The 13964-nt window shown below is 53.5% G+C and overlaps 1 pseudogene; it reads right to left on the reverse strand.

Moving 5' to 3' along the window:
• Positions 1-4438: 4438 nt before the first annotated feature.
• On the reverse strand, positions 4439-13954 carry LOC112549038 (annotated as a pseudogene).
• Positions 13955-13964: the final 10 nt, after the last annotated feature.

The following is a 13964-nucleotide window of genomic DNA, read 5'->3' on the forward strand; positions in this document are numbered from 1 at the left end:
GCATTGGCCTGACCCCTCAGGGCAACATTTTCATTCTTTCTGTTATACATGCTCCTAATGATTGTGTCCTGCTTTTATATCCAGGCACTGGCATTCATTCTGAAAGATTGCAAAGTGCTTCCCAACATACAGACTGGACGTACCACTGACCTTCGGCCACCCACGGCAGATACACAGACACGTAGCACACCTGATGACTATGGCTTGGGGGAGCAGAATGAGGGGGAAAGATGGAAAGACATTATCCAGGGGACAGGTCTGAAATGCCTAGACAGTCTCTCGAGGAGTGAAGGAATAGTGCTGAATTACATGCACAACAAGTGGCAGGGGAACCACAAGCGTTGCAGCCAGGGTGGGATGAGACCCATGTCAATGGAGGAGGAAGAAGTTAAACAGAAAAAGTGAGGATTATTACCTTAACTTCATTCCATCTACTTTATTCTGTGTCCTCTGAGCTATGTTGAACTAAGTTTCAGGAAGACTAAACAGTGGTGGAGATTTCTGTGTTTTGCTTTTACATTACAGGCAGGACAAAACACTTACTACATTGCAGGGAAATGAAGGTCTAGTAACCGCTGTCCTGATCACCTTTTCTCATGTGAGCAATGGTCTGAATTAGCATGAGGGTGTGACATGGATGGGAGGCATCAGCCTGTGCCACAGCAACCTGGAGGGGAGGAGTCTGTGAAAAAAACCTCTTGCCCAAAGTGCTGAGAAATGTAGAGGTTGGTGCATAGGCAACATTGAGTGGATGAGGAATTAGAAATGCCTGCCTAGGAAACTGTATTTGTCTGTCGTCTACTGAAATTCTCCTGCAGTATCTCATGAGTGAATACTGTTTTCCCCTTAATGGCATATCACCTAATTTTGATAACTGATAGATAGAGGAAATGTATCATTCTTAAGACTAAAAGCATTAAAAGAAAGGTGAAGAAATGTATACAGAAGGTGAGCCCAGTACTGCCAAATGCATGTATTACTGCACCCACTCAGGGTCAGTCAGGGCGGCCAGGATCTGGAGCCAGCTGCCAAGGGAAGTGGTGCTGGCTCCTACCTTGGGGGTATTTACAAGGTGGCTGGATAACTGCCTACCAGGGCTCATATGAGCCTCCTTTTAATGATCCCTAAGGTAGGAGCCAGCAACAGGAGTGTTTGATCACATGCACTACTTATTTCCTTACCACTCATTGTGAAGATCTGCTGACCACTGCATTCTTCAATTAACACCTGCATCCATCAAATTAGGCAAGGCAAAAAGACTACATGAGAATGAGAATTGGCATCTCTATTTGATTTACCTTCCTCCATCTCCAAAGCATCCCATGTTTGTGTCTCGGGACAACAGACTATCCAGTCTTCTGTAGCGGTAGGGAAGAAATAACGAAGAGAAAGTTGAAAGCACAACCAGTAATTCCTAGTTACTTTATGTAAAGATTGTGTCTTGCTTACTCAGAAATCCCTCATTTGACTTGAAATCAGTGCATAGATAAGGAGGCAGGCAGATGTTACAGCCATTCGTTACCACACGAGACGTGGGACAGAAGAGATGGCATCATGGCTTATGCCTCAAACCGCCCTGTCGAGGTCTCAAATTCCTTCTTCCCATCATGGTTAACAGTGTCTTCTTCCACCTCTAACTCCAGCAACTCGACTCCCATCCTGACCCCTTACGTTTCCTGTCCCACATTGCTTGCTAGGCATCCTGACCACCTGTTACCTTTGACTGCATGCTCTAGGGCAGGGGAGGGCAATTATTTTGAGTGGAGGGCCGCTAACTGAGTTTTTGCAAGCCGTTGAGGGCCACATGACAGGCAGCCAGGGGCAGATAAATATTAATTTTCCACATTTTTAGGGGCTCCGCTGGCCGGATAGAATGACCTGAACGCTGGCTTGCATCCATAGATGCTTCTCAAGCAAATCCCAGGACGTCATTCTCCCCCTGTACTCAGCCTTAGTGAGGCTGCAGCTGGAGTACTGTGTCCAGTTTTGGGCTCCACAATTCAAAAAGGATGTGGAGAAGCTTGAGAGAGTCCAGAGAAGAGCCACGCGCATGATCAGAGGTCAGGGAAGCAGACCCTACAATGACAGGCTGAGAGCCCTGGGGCTCTTTAGCCTGGAAAAGCGCAGGCTCAGGGGTGATCTGATGGCCACCTACAAGTTTATCAGGGGTGACCACCAGTATCTGGGGGAACGTTTGTTCACCAGAGCGCCCCAAGGGATGACGAGGTCGAATGGTCACAAACTACTTCAAGATCGTTTCAGGCTGGACATAAGGAAGAATTTCTTTACTGTCCGAGCCCCCAAGGTCTGGAACAGCCTGCCACCGGAGGTGGTTCAAGCGCCTTCATTGAACACCTTCAAGACGAAACTGGATGCTTATCTTGCTGGGATCCTATGACCCCAGCTGACTTCCTGCCCTTTGGGCGGGGGGCTGGACTCGATGATCTTCCGAGGTCCCTTCCAGCCCTAATGTCTATGAAATCTATGACCTGGCGGGCCGCATCCAGCCCGCGGGCCACATTTTGCCCGCTCCTGCTCTAGGGACAGGGATTTTCTCTCCTGACCCACTGCAAAGAAGCCAGAAGTTTTCCTCCTGTCACTTGTGCTGTTTGCACTCTGGCTGCTGCAGTGATGAAATACGTTCAGCGTCTCGTGTACATGCACCCACAGAGGACCGGCCGAAGTGCTTCTGTAACATTCACACGATTATCTGTTCAGCAGCTTAAGCACGCCGTGAAAGAGCTAACATACAGGTTTGTCCAGGCCTTCAGTGTGGCTGAAGGCATATGAAATGAAGTTGCTTTAAATTATTCTGGCCTGTTACCACGAACAGATGATACCCTGAATGCCACCTGCATGAATCGGAGCCACCGTGCTCCGGCCTGGCCAGGATAGGGGAGCTGGGTCCTATTGGGCAGGGTTGTGGGGGCTGTGGCTTGGGAGTTAGGGGCACTGGGGTGGGGGGGGATGGTGGGTTGGGAATGCTTGGCTAGACAGCCTGTGCCCAATGCCCCACCCCAGGCCCAGCACAAGCCACTTGTCCTGACCCTAATACCTGCCCCAGCACTGCATGTTGCAGGCATGCTGACAGGGGTGCTGGCAGCGGTGTGGAGAACCTGCTCTCCCAAGAGGGAAGATACCCCCCTGGAGCTGGCACTATGCACAGACTGCCCCCCACAACCCTAGTCCCCTCCGTGGTGCAGATGGCTGCCTGCAGCAGGTGAGGGCAGGAACAGGGCAGACGGGGCTGGCTTGGGGCACCTGATGAGCCAGTTGCCAGTTGCTCGCCCAGGGTTGCTCACCCTGTGGTGCTGGTTCAGCCAGCTCTGGGTCCTGCCGTGGGAAGACGGCAGAAGTGGCTGGGAGGAGCCCGGCACGCCGCAGCAGTCAGACCACCTCCTGCTCCCAAGGGCTGGCAACAACCTCTGGATTGTGGTGAATCATCTAGAAAGGGAAGGGGCTGGGAAGGCACAGAGAGATCTGCCCTGGAAAGGGTTGTGGGGCTGGGCGTGTTCCCATTGCAGAGCTTGGGAGAAGACAGAGATCAACCACAGGGGTGCCATGTCTAGTTCTGTTGCTTTAGTAGCAGGGAATGCATGAGAGAGAATACAACGAAGGGGAGGAGGGCAAGGGAGCTGCATGCACCATGTGGCGCACATTTCTGCAGAGGCTGAAAAGCAAAACAGGCCAATACGGCTCAAGAGGTGGTAGAAGCAGCTCCTTGCAGACCCCACTGGGCATGGGCAAGTCTGGAAGACGGGTAGTGAGGAAAGGCGAGGTCAGGGGGGAGAGTAGGGAATGCTTCCCCAGCCATAAATGCACTCCTCCCAGCCACTCAGGGGCTCATATACCAAAAATCCTCTACCAGGAGGAAGGAGAAAGCTGGGAGGCAGCCAAGGAAAGTCCCCAGGTGTCATCTGAAGTCAACCGTCTGGGACAGGGTACCCTGGCGTGAAGGCACTTCTTCCCCTGGGAATACTTTTAGAGAAAGATGGGGAATGCACAGGCTCCAAGGCTGATGAAAACATTATCTCTTCCTCATCTCCTCCCACCACTTTGGGGTTGACCTCAGCCTGAGGTGTTTCCTCTTAGCCCTCTGCCCCACACAACCACACTTTGGGCCAGAGTCTGGGCTCTGATCTTCCACTGTACCCTACAAGGGACAAAGCCTGGGGGAACTCTTGTTGCAGGCCACCAGCATGAGGGTGCTTGTCTGAATGCACCACTGGTGGGTGCTGAGCAGGCAGACATCTCCAAGGCCTTCCTGCACTGCTGGCAGAATTAGGGATGCTTCTGGGTGTGGATGTGCTGCTTGCAGGACAGGTGGGAGAGATGGGTGAAGCTTTTCCAATACTCAGAGCACCGATGTAGTTTCTCCCGTGCGTAGATGCACTGGTGTTCAGCACAGGCTGCAGGAGTATATAAAGCTCTGCCTATACTAAGAGCACTGATGTGGCTTCTCCCCCATGTGAATGCGCTGGTGCCAGGCCAGGCTGAAGAGGATGCTGAAACTCTTCCCACACTCAGAGCACTGATATGGCTTCTCCCCTGTGTGGACGCGCTGGTGCTTGGCCAGCAGGTAGGAATAACTGAAGCTCTTCCCACATTTAGAGCACTGATTATAAAGCTCTGCCTATACTAAGAGCACTGATGTGGCTTCTCCCCCATGTGAATGCGCTGGTGCCAGGCCAGGCTGAAGAGGATGCTGAAACTCTTCCCACACTCAGAGCACTGATATGGCTTCTCCCCTGTGTGGACGCGCTGGTGCTTGGCCAGCAGGTAGGAATAACTGAAGCTCTTCCCACATTTAGAGCACTGATGTGGCTTCTTTCCTGTGAGGATGAGGTGGTGGTGTTCCAGGCTGGCGTATTGGTTGAAGGTCTTCCCACACTCTAAGCACTGATATGACTTCTCTCCCATGTGAATGTGCTTGGCCAAGTTGGAGGAATAACTAAAGCTCTTCCCACATTCAGAGCACTCATATGGCTTATATCTCATGTGAATGCACTTGTGCTTGGTCAGGGAGGAGGAATAACTGAAGCTCTTCCCACACACAAAGCACTGATATAGCTTCTCCCCTGTGTGGACGCGCTGGTGCCGGAATAGGTAGGAGGAGCCGGGGAAGCTCTTCCCACATGCAGAGCACTGATGTGGCTTCTCCCCCGTGTGGACAACCTGGTGTTGGGCCAGCTTGTAAGAGGAGATGAAGCTCCTCCCACACACAGAACAATGATGAGGCTTCTCCCGTGTGTGCATGCACCTGTGCCTGGCCAGGCTGGAGGGCTGCCTGAAGCTCTTCCCACACTTTGTGCAGCAGTGTGGCTGCTGCGTCCTCCGCACACACCAGTGCTGGGACAGGCCTTGCCAGCTGATGAAGTGCTTCCTGCACTCAGTGCAGCGGTGTGTCTTCCTCCCCAAGTGCATGCGCTGGTGCTGAACCAGGGAGAAGAAATGGTTGAAGGTCTTACCACATGTGACACAGCGGTACTGACACTTCTTTCTGTGCACATCCTGGGTTTTGACCAGCTCCAAGCAGCACACGAAGCTCTCCCCCATTTTTGTGAAGCACTGGGGAGCTGTCCAGGATGGATCTGGTGGTGAGCAGCCAGGGTCGAGAGGCAGGTGAAGCTCTTCCCACACGTGGCGCATACATGGGGCTTTTCCCCCCATCATGCCTTATCTTGTGCAGAGCCAGGTGCAAGGAGCAGCTAAAACGTTTCCTGAACTGAGGGCAGAAGTGGCTTCTCCCCCTGGGCTTGGGAGTGAGCTCCTGCTTCCCTCAGCGGCCCCCCACACTGCCTTGGTTTGGGGATGCAGTGTCTCTCTCCAGTGGACCTTTGCTTTCTGACTCTTCAGGTGTCTCAGCATGACATATTTGTGTCTGCAGCTTGGGCTTTTTCTTGCTTCTTTCCCTTCTTCACTCCAATGCCCAACTAGAGATGGGACCACATTCACTGCTACATTCTCCTGCTTTTGAGGCATCCCCTGACCCTTGTGCCATTGGTCCTTTTCTGGGCTCAGGGAATCCACCTCACCCATACTCCCCAGGGAAGCCCATGGTTGCTCAAGCTTTCCAGGCCCTTCCTCAGGAGCCTGCTCCTCAGTTCTGCTCAGCAACCAGGCATGTCCTGCATGGGAGGAGGAAACACCAGATTAGTCCCTGCCTTGCTGCCAAGGGGCAAGCACTGCTATTCCTTCTGCTGGGATGGGCCTCAGAGCAGGACAGGACTTGGCAGTTGTGTTTCCTCAAGAAAACTAGGTCTTCCGGCCAGAGGCCCAAGTGCTGGGGGTGAGGCAGTGCCAGGTCCCTGTGCCAGTTTCACCTTCCCTACGTGGTGAAGTTAAGTGGCAGATTCTCAAGGTTTCCGGCCCAGCTCTCAGCCCCATCACCTCAAGCCCTGATCCAACAAACACATGGGACATTTGTGTTTGGACTGTACCTGAACAGGTTCATGTTTTAAGAGGCTGAGGATGAGACCAGACGGATCTGCTCAAAGGAAAAATGAGGCTCTCAAAGCGCTGCTGTATCCCACAGCACTGGTGGGTCCAGGGGCAGATGGTGCTGAGCCCTCCACCTGACTGGGCTGACACGCTGCACAAGCCCCAGTGCTTTGGTGAGACCCATCTGCAATGCTTGCCCTTGGTCTCTGGCAGTCCTAAAAGCTGCACCTGGGTACAAGGGTGAACAGCTTCGGGGTGCATTTCTGGGGCTTGCCACCAGTCAGGCGTTACAGTTCTTCACAGCAATACCCATCACGTTTCATGCATTAGCCCTTCAAGAAATGTTCTGGGAGCGGAGGATTGAGAGCAGTGATCTGCTTCCTACCTGTTTCTGGGGCAATGTCTGGTGCCGGGAATGAGCCCATAGCGGCTTCCTCTGCTAATGAATCCCAGGAAGCCTCCACATCACAGACAGCTGCACTGGGACAAAGGCCTTGGCACGAACCCACACACGGACTCTGGGCTGAGCCTCAGGCTTTGTGACACTCGGGGCCCCAGAGAGGAAATATAACAAGGGGAGATTCTAGTATAAACAGTGGGGGGTTCACTTCCCTCCACAACATGAAATCTTCTGAATCCCACCCACTCCAGCAACCCACTTCATGCAGCCTGATCCCAGGGTTACACCAGGGACAGCCCCAGCCTCTCTCTTGTCCAACAAGAATGGCTGGGGAGCAAAAAACCCAGAAGTCAGAGACAGTCCAAGATGGGTGAAGATAACCAGGGCAGAAGAGCCTAACAATTAGTCCTGGGTAAGACCGGAATACTTTACCTTCCTGGGACTGGTTAATGCGGTGGAGCTACTTGTGGCAGGGCAGTCTCTACAAAATGCCACGTTGCCAACCCTGAAAAAGGTGAGTGCAGAGCACCTGAAAACCTTGGCTCCCACTGCCTTGTGGGTTAGTCTTGGCTGGGAAATGGATAGGGGGAGCCTACCCCAACAGAAAACCAGTTGAAAGCCAAGGAGCAAAAGTGTGTGGCGGGGTACACCTTGCAGCAGCTGTCACTTGAAGTAGAAAAGATTGCTAAAAAAGCAGCCTCTCAAGCTGCAAAGAGGGGAATCTGTGAAGGAGCTGCAGCAGGGCCAGGGCCAGGGTTCAAGCCAGCCACAGTGACAAAAGTGATCCCATGACATGAACTAACTTAAAGGGGTTTAGCCCTTCCCTTTTTTGTCTTTGTGTTTTCCAGGATGTGGACCAGCACTGAGTCATCAAGCAGTTCCTTTGATACAAAGAAGATTCGAGCTTCACTGTGTTATGCATAGTAATTGTCCTGCTTGCACGGCTGTGTTTGTGTCCTGTTATTGCTGTAAGTAGCTGTGGTGTTAACTATACTACACAAGGAAATGTAAGCACAAGTTCTGGATGGGTTCTGGAATATCTGTAAAGGGGCTACAGAAAATGGTACATCCCTGGAGCATGGCCTCCTGGGCTTCAAACATATCAGTCATGCAAAAGATAGAGAAGGGCGGATTGATCATTTGTTTGTATTCTCATCCTTTTCTTCATTTCCTTTTGACCCTTAGCATCTCTCCAACATCTTGCAGGGCAGAGGGGCACTGGGAGTGCTCCCGTGGCACCAAGCAATCCATTTGAAACAACAAGAAAAGCGTTGCCCATTATATAGAAGGGGCATGATTCCCGAGAACATGTCTGGTCCCCAAAAGCCCTGATCATGGGATGTTTGTCTGATCCAGAAAGCCATCTTAAATATTAAAGAATACCATCATTTGAGTCCTGGAAGAGATTAAAAGACTTACCCATAATTATCGCTGGTGAAAAACTGTTTGGCTGGTAAGGAACTTGAGGATTGGACAATTTGGCATAAGAAAGTTATTGATGCAGCGGGCAAACAAGGGAAGAGGGTGTTGTGTGCATGCTCTTACTCTGGGGAGCAATTTAAATTTGAATAGCAGGAAAGCCAGAAACAAAACATCTCCCACACTCAGCCGGCACCACTAAAGGTTGCTTCTGTAATGCCTAATGAAGCCACTTGTCAGGTCATATTACAAGGACAAAACTTGTAATAATTACTATTAATGTTTACTTGATATTATACCAGCAAGGGGCCATGTCAAACATTGGGGGTCTTTGACAAAAACAATCCTGTTGGTAACAGTTTCCACGGTTTGACTTTCAGGGGGTGGAACAACACCCGTCTGCACACATGACAGCACAAGCTATTTGAGGCCAGCACCCTGAAATGGCAGCACAGGGCAGGTGTGCAGTTTCCAGGCTCCCTTTCACCCTGGGCATGGAGCATTTGTGAGAGGGGAGTCGGATGGAGGGGACAGCCACAACTCACCTGGCAGCACGTACTCTGACTTCCGCATTTCCCCATGGTCCTCATCATCACGGACCCAGAGCTCCACCTGTCCTCGCTGGATGCGGCAGATCAAGTCAGGGGCAGGGCCTCGATATCCTGCTTGGGCAGTGGTTAAAGAGAGTTTATCCACTGGTACAGGATGCAGAAGAAGCAACTGAAATTTGGGGAATGGAGCCAATGAACTCAAGGATTATACAAAGGACTTGAAGGACAAGGGAAGATGGACATTTAGGATGGAAGGGAAGGCATAGCAGGGGGAAGAGGATGGTCCTTTTCATCCAGGTAGTGGACATATGGGCATAGGAAGCAAACACCAGTGCAATTCCTGGCAAATTAGTGGAAATGAGTTTGGACAGGACACACTAGGCAAGAGAGGAGGAAATCAGAATAACTGCCCAAGGAGCAGCTTTTAATGCATTTTTAGGTACAATGAATGGCAAATGATATGGTCATGGTGAGAAGGCAATGGGAAATCATGTTATCAAGGGGGCTGGATCAAATGAAGGAGGAATATATACAAGTCTGAAATGTGAGACGTCTGACCGTTGAGAGAGCGGAGGGGAGCAGTGAGATCATGGACAGAGCAGGGAGCATCTAGTCAGGGAACTTCTGGAGGGACTGGACGTATTTAAATCAGCTGGTCCTGACAACCTCCACCGCAGAGTGCTGAGGGAATTAGCAGAGGTCATTGCGGGACCCCTGGCATGACTTTACGAACACTCATGGTGCTCTGGTGTGGTGAGAGAGGACTGGAAAAGGGCCAGTGTGGTTCCCAGTTACAAAAAAGGGAGGAAGGAGGACCCAGGGAATTATAGGCCAGTTAGTCTTACCTCGATCCCGGGTAAGCTTTTTGAGAGAGTTATCCTGGCGCTTGTCCATGAGGGGCCGGCAGGGGAAGTTATGCTTAGAGCCAATCAACACGGGTTCATTAGAGGCAGGTCCTGTCAGACCAACCTGGTGGCCTTCTATGACCTGGTCACAAAGTCCTCAGACGCAGGGGTAGCAGTGGACATAGTCTTTCTGGACTTCAGGAAGGCCTTGGACACTGTCTCTCACCCCATTCTCATTAAAAAAACTACAGGACTGTGGCGTCGCCACCTACACAGTGAGATGGGTCGCTAACTGGCTGGAGGACCACACCCAGAGAGTGGTGGTGGACAAGTCATTTTCGACCTGGAGGGATGTGAGCAGTGAGGTCCCCCGGGGATCGGTCCTCGGACCCGCACTGTTCAACATCTTCATCAGTGACTTGGAGGAGTGGCGAAAAAGCACCCTGTTGAAATTCGCAGACGACACTAAGATGTGGGGGGAAGTGGGCATGCTAGAAGGGAGGAATAGGCTGCAATTGGACCTAGACAGGTTACAGGGGTGGGCGGATGAGAACAGGATGGGTTTCAACACGTGCAAGGTGCTGCACCTGGGGAGGAAGAGCCAGCAGCAGACCTACAGGCTGGGGAACTCCCTTCTCATCAGTGCAGAGGCAGAAAAGGATCTTGGAGTCATTATTGATGCCAAAATGAACATGGGGCGACAGTGTGGAGAAGCGGTCAGGAAGGCCAACCACACCTTCTCATACATCCACAGATGCATCTCGAGCAAGTCCAGGGGATCTCGAGCAAGTCATCCTCCCCCTCTATGCAGCACTGGTTAGGCACATCCACAGATGCATCTCGAGCAAGTCCAGGGGATCTCGAGCAAGTCATCCTCCCCCTCTATGCAGCACTGGTTAGGCCGCAGTTGGAGTACTGCGTCCAGTTCTGGGCGCCACACTTCAGGAGGGATGTGGACAGCATGGAGAGGGTCCAGAGGAGGGCCACCCGCATGACCAGGGGGCAGCAGGGCAGGTCCTACGAGGAGAGGCGATGGGACCTGAACCTGTTCAGCCTCCACAAGAGGAAGCTGAGCGGGGATCTACAGTCAGAGGGGACCAGCAGGCATTGGGGGAGTCCCTGTTCCCCCGAGCATGACCAGGAGTGACCAGAAATAACGGTCACAAGCTGGCAGAGGGTAGATTCAGACTAGATATCAGGAGGCCCTACTTCACTGTCAGGGCGGCTAGGACCTAGAACAAGCTTCCAAGAGAAGTGGTGCTGGCTCCTTCCCTGGGGGTCTTTAAGGGGAGGCTGGATGAACACCTTGCTGGGGTCGTTTGACACCAGTGCTCTTTCCTGCCATGGCAGGGGATCGGACGTGCTGAACTGTCACGGCTCCTTCCGACCAGACCAACTGTGAAACTATGAAACAAATGGATTTAAGCCATTGGCCAAAGGTTCATGAGGATGAGACTGTTAAAACCAGAGAGAAGACAACACCACTTCAGAGCTCACATGGCTCCAGGGCAAGGCAAGAACCACAGCTTTACCCAGGGAAACGAGGGCTTGGTAGTTCCTAAGCATCTGGTCCCGGTAAAGCCCCTCGTCCTCCTCTTCCAGCAGCTCCCACTCCTCCCGTGTGAAATACACTGCCATGTCCTCAAACACCTCCCGGAGCTGCAGGGACAAGCGTTACAGCATCAGTGTCTCCTGCCCTGCTGCCCCCACGGCCCCGTCTGCACTCACTCTGCACTACAGCGCTTTGCACGCTTAGCCAGGACAGACAGGGGTACGCTACTCAGCTGACACATGATACATAGGATCCTGGTTTTCTCAGTTTAAGAACTGCAAATTCTCTCATAAAAGAAAAAATTGCTCCCAACCCATAGCCCCCCATCCCTGCTGGTTACCCACGCTCCGCCACCCCCCACCCGACCCCTGGCCCTGCTGGTGACATCTGGTCCAGGAAGAGAGAAAGGCTTGTGGCAGGACACTTTCACCTCCCTGGACTTCCCAGCGCTGACCTCGGAGCAGCTGTCCTTAGACCAAACACTTCAACACAAACCTGAACATGGAGTTGTGCAACCAGAAATCATCTGCAGACTGGGTTGTGTTATGCACGGTCCACACAGGGACTGTGCAGTCTTCTCCGATTAACCGGATTAGCTGCTGTGTCCCCTTTTTCTGGGGGGGTCTTTACTTACATCCCCTCTCCCAGCACTGTCCCCCTGGATTTGGTATTCAAAAGACTCGCTATAATAGTCTGGTCTGTGCATATCCTTCGATTCCAACTTTTCAAATAAGCTTGGAACTGAAAAAACCTGTGCTGTGCCCCTGATTCAGGTCATTTGTAAGCTGCAAATCCATCCCGGCTTCTGCCTCCCCTCACGCTAACACAGATAATTGGCAGCCAGGTGTGCTGCTCACTCCTGCCAAACTGGTGGGCTGGGGGGACCCTTCCGGCATCGGCTGCAGAGACCCTCTGTGCTCCCCAGTCCTAGCCAGGCCGGAGAGGCCTTGCTGGGCTCAGCTGTAGAGACCACTGCCCCGGGCTCCCTGGTGCTGGCTGGCTGGACTCTGACCAGGCCTTCCCGTGCCAGCACCCCTGCTCACTCTTCTGGTCTCTGCTCCCCAAACTCTTGACAGCACCCCTGGCTCCTCCTGGGCTCTGCCACAGATGCACTCCCACCCCAACCTCCAGCTGGTGCCCTGCTCACCTCCATGCTCTGCCCCTGCTTCGCCGGCCTGCCCCGCCCCTCCTGCAGCTGGCCCGGCCCAGGCGTCAGGGAGCCGCTCTGTCCCCATCTCCCTGGGGAGGGTCTCTGCAGCTCCAGTTTTACAGGCCCTTCCTCGGGAGGCTGCTGATCCGCTCTGCTCAGGGTCCCGCACCTGCGGGTGGAAGAGAGTGCACAGGTGAGCCCTGGGGTGGGGGCAGGGGAAAGCCCTGCTTGTCCCCTGCACTGGCCTGGGATGAAGGGAGCTGGAGGCTGCAGTGTGGAGAAGGGAGACTCATCGTCCCACTGGCAAGAGGCTGGAGACGATCCCCTAGAACTGCCCCAGCGCTGGGGGCGATCACAGCACCTTGACATTGCTCCCTGGGAAAGGATCTGGAGGGATGCTGGTGTTGGGTCACATCCACATGTTGGGGGTGGAAAATGCAGGGTAGGTCTACTCCAGGATGCATGAAATGCTCCCAGGGGCACCGGCAGAACAAGAGCCGCCGACCTGCTGGAGCACGGACCCACCAAACTGTTCTGGCAGAGAGTTTTCTGCACTGGGGGATGGGCCTCCTGCCACAGGAAAGGGGAGACCCACCGCTCGTCACCTCGTCTGGGGAAGGGCCTGGTCCAGGGCACCCATCTGGGGACCCTCCAAGTGCTGACAGCTCCCAGGACTCCCCTGTCCCGGGGATCTGCAGCAGGATGGAGGCCTGGGTGAACTGCACCTGGACCAGCCAGAGGCCACTGGGGACTCTCATTTATGCATCACCTGCCCCAGCCTCTTCTTGACTGATATTATTACAACACTGAACGTTAGAACAGCAATTAGATCACTGGTTGTGACCATGGGAGCACGGCAAGAGCCAGTCACCTAAAGCATCTCTCTGAGAGCAGCGGTGCAGGGAGTGAGAAAGATCCTGGGCCTCGGACCACCCACAGGGACCAGAGCCCTGTCCCACCCCAGCCACGCAGATACAAACCTTGCGGCCCTGTCCCCGGCAGGGGCAGACATTGGAGCCGCTCACCCCATCCTCAGGACAGCCGCTCAGGCTCCTAACTGCACGCCAGGAGTTCATCCCACACCTCCCCTGCCCCTGGCTCCTTGGACTCCTTCAAGAGCCACCGGCTACTGCCCGCTCTGCTCCGCTCGCTGTCCCCCTGTGCAGCATTTGTTTGGAGCCTGCGACCCCACTCCCAGCCCTGTTTTCTACTTAGTTGTCCCCCAAACTCAACTGACCTAAACCCAGCACACAACACGAATAATGGTGGGGGGAGAGGGGAGGTAACTGCTACTCTTTGGGTGTTGAGCCTATGTTATCCTTGTGCATCAAAAAGGCTGGTAAGGACCTGGCTCCGGGTTGGGCGGGGGCTCCTCTTTGGGGACAAGGGGCAGCTCGACCTCGGGCTCTGGGGTTTCCTGATCTCCTGCCTCCTCCAGAGGCCTGTCCTTATGATGAGCCTTCAGCTGCTGCACCTGGGAATCAGCAAACTCCGGCAGGGCCCCCGGGGGCTGCATCTGGTCTGAGGACCCCTCCTCGACATTCACACGCACGGTGACCTGGGGACAAGACACGTGTGTCACTGGGGAGCCGGGATCTGGGGGGAA

Source organism: Alligator sinensis, unplaced genomic scaffold (assembly GCF_000455745.1).
Source record: "Alligator sinensis unplaced genomic scaffold, ASM45574v1 scaffold2349_1, whole genome shotgun sequence".
Classification (NCBI taxonomy): domain Eukaryota; kingdom Metazoa; phylum Chordata; order Crocodylia; family Alligatoridae; genus Alligator; species Alligator sinensis.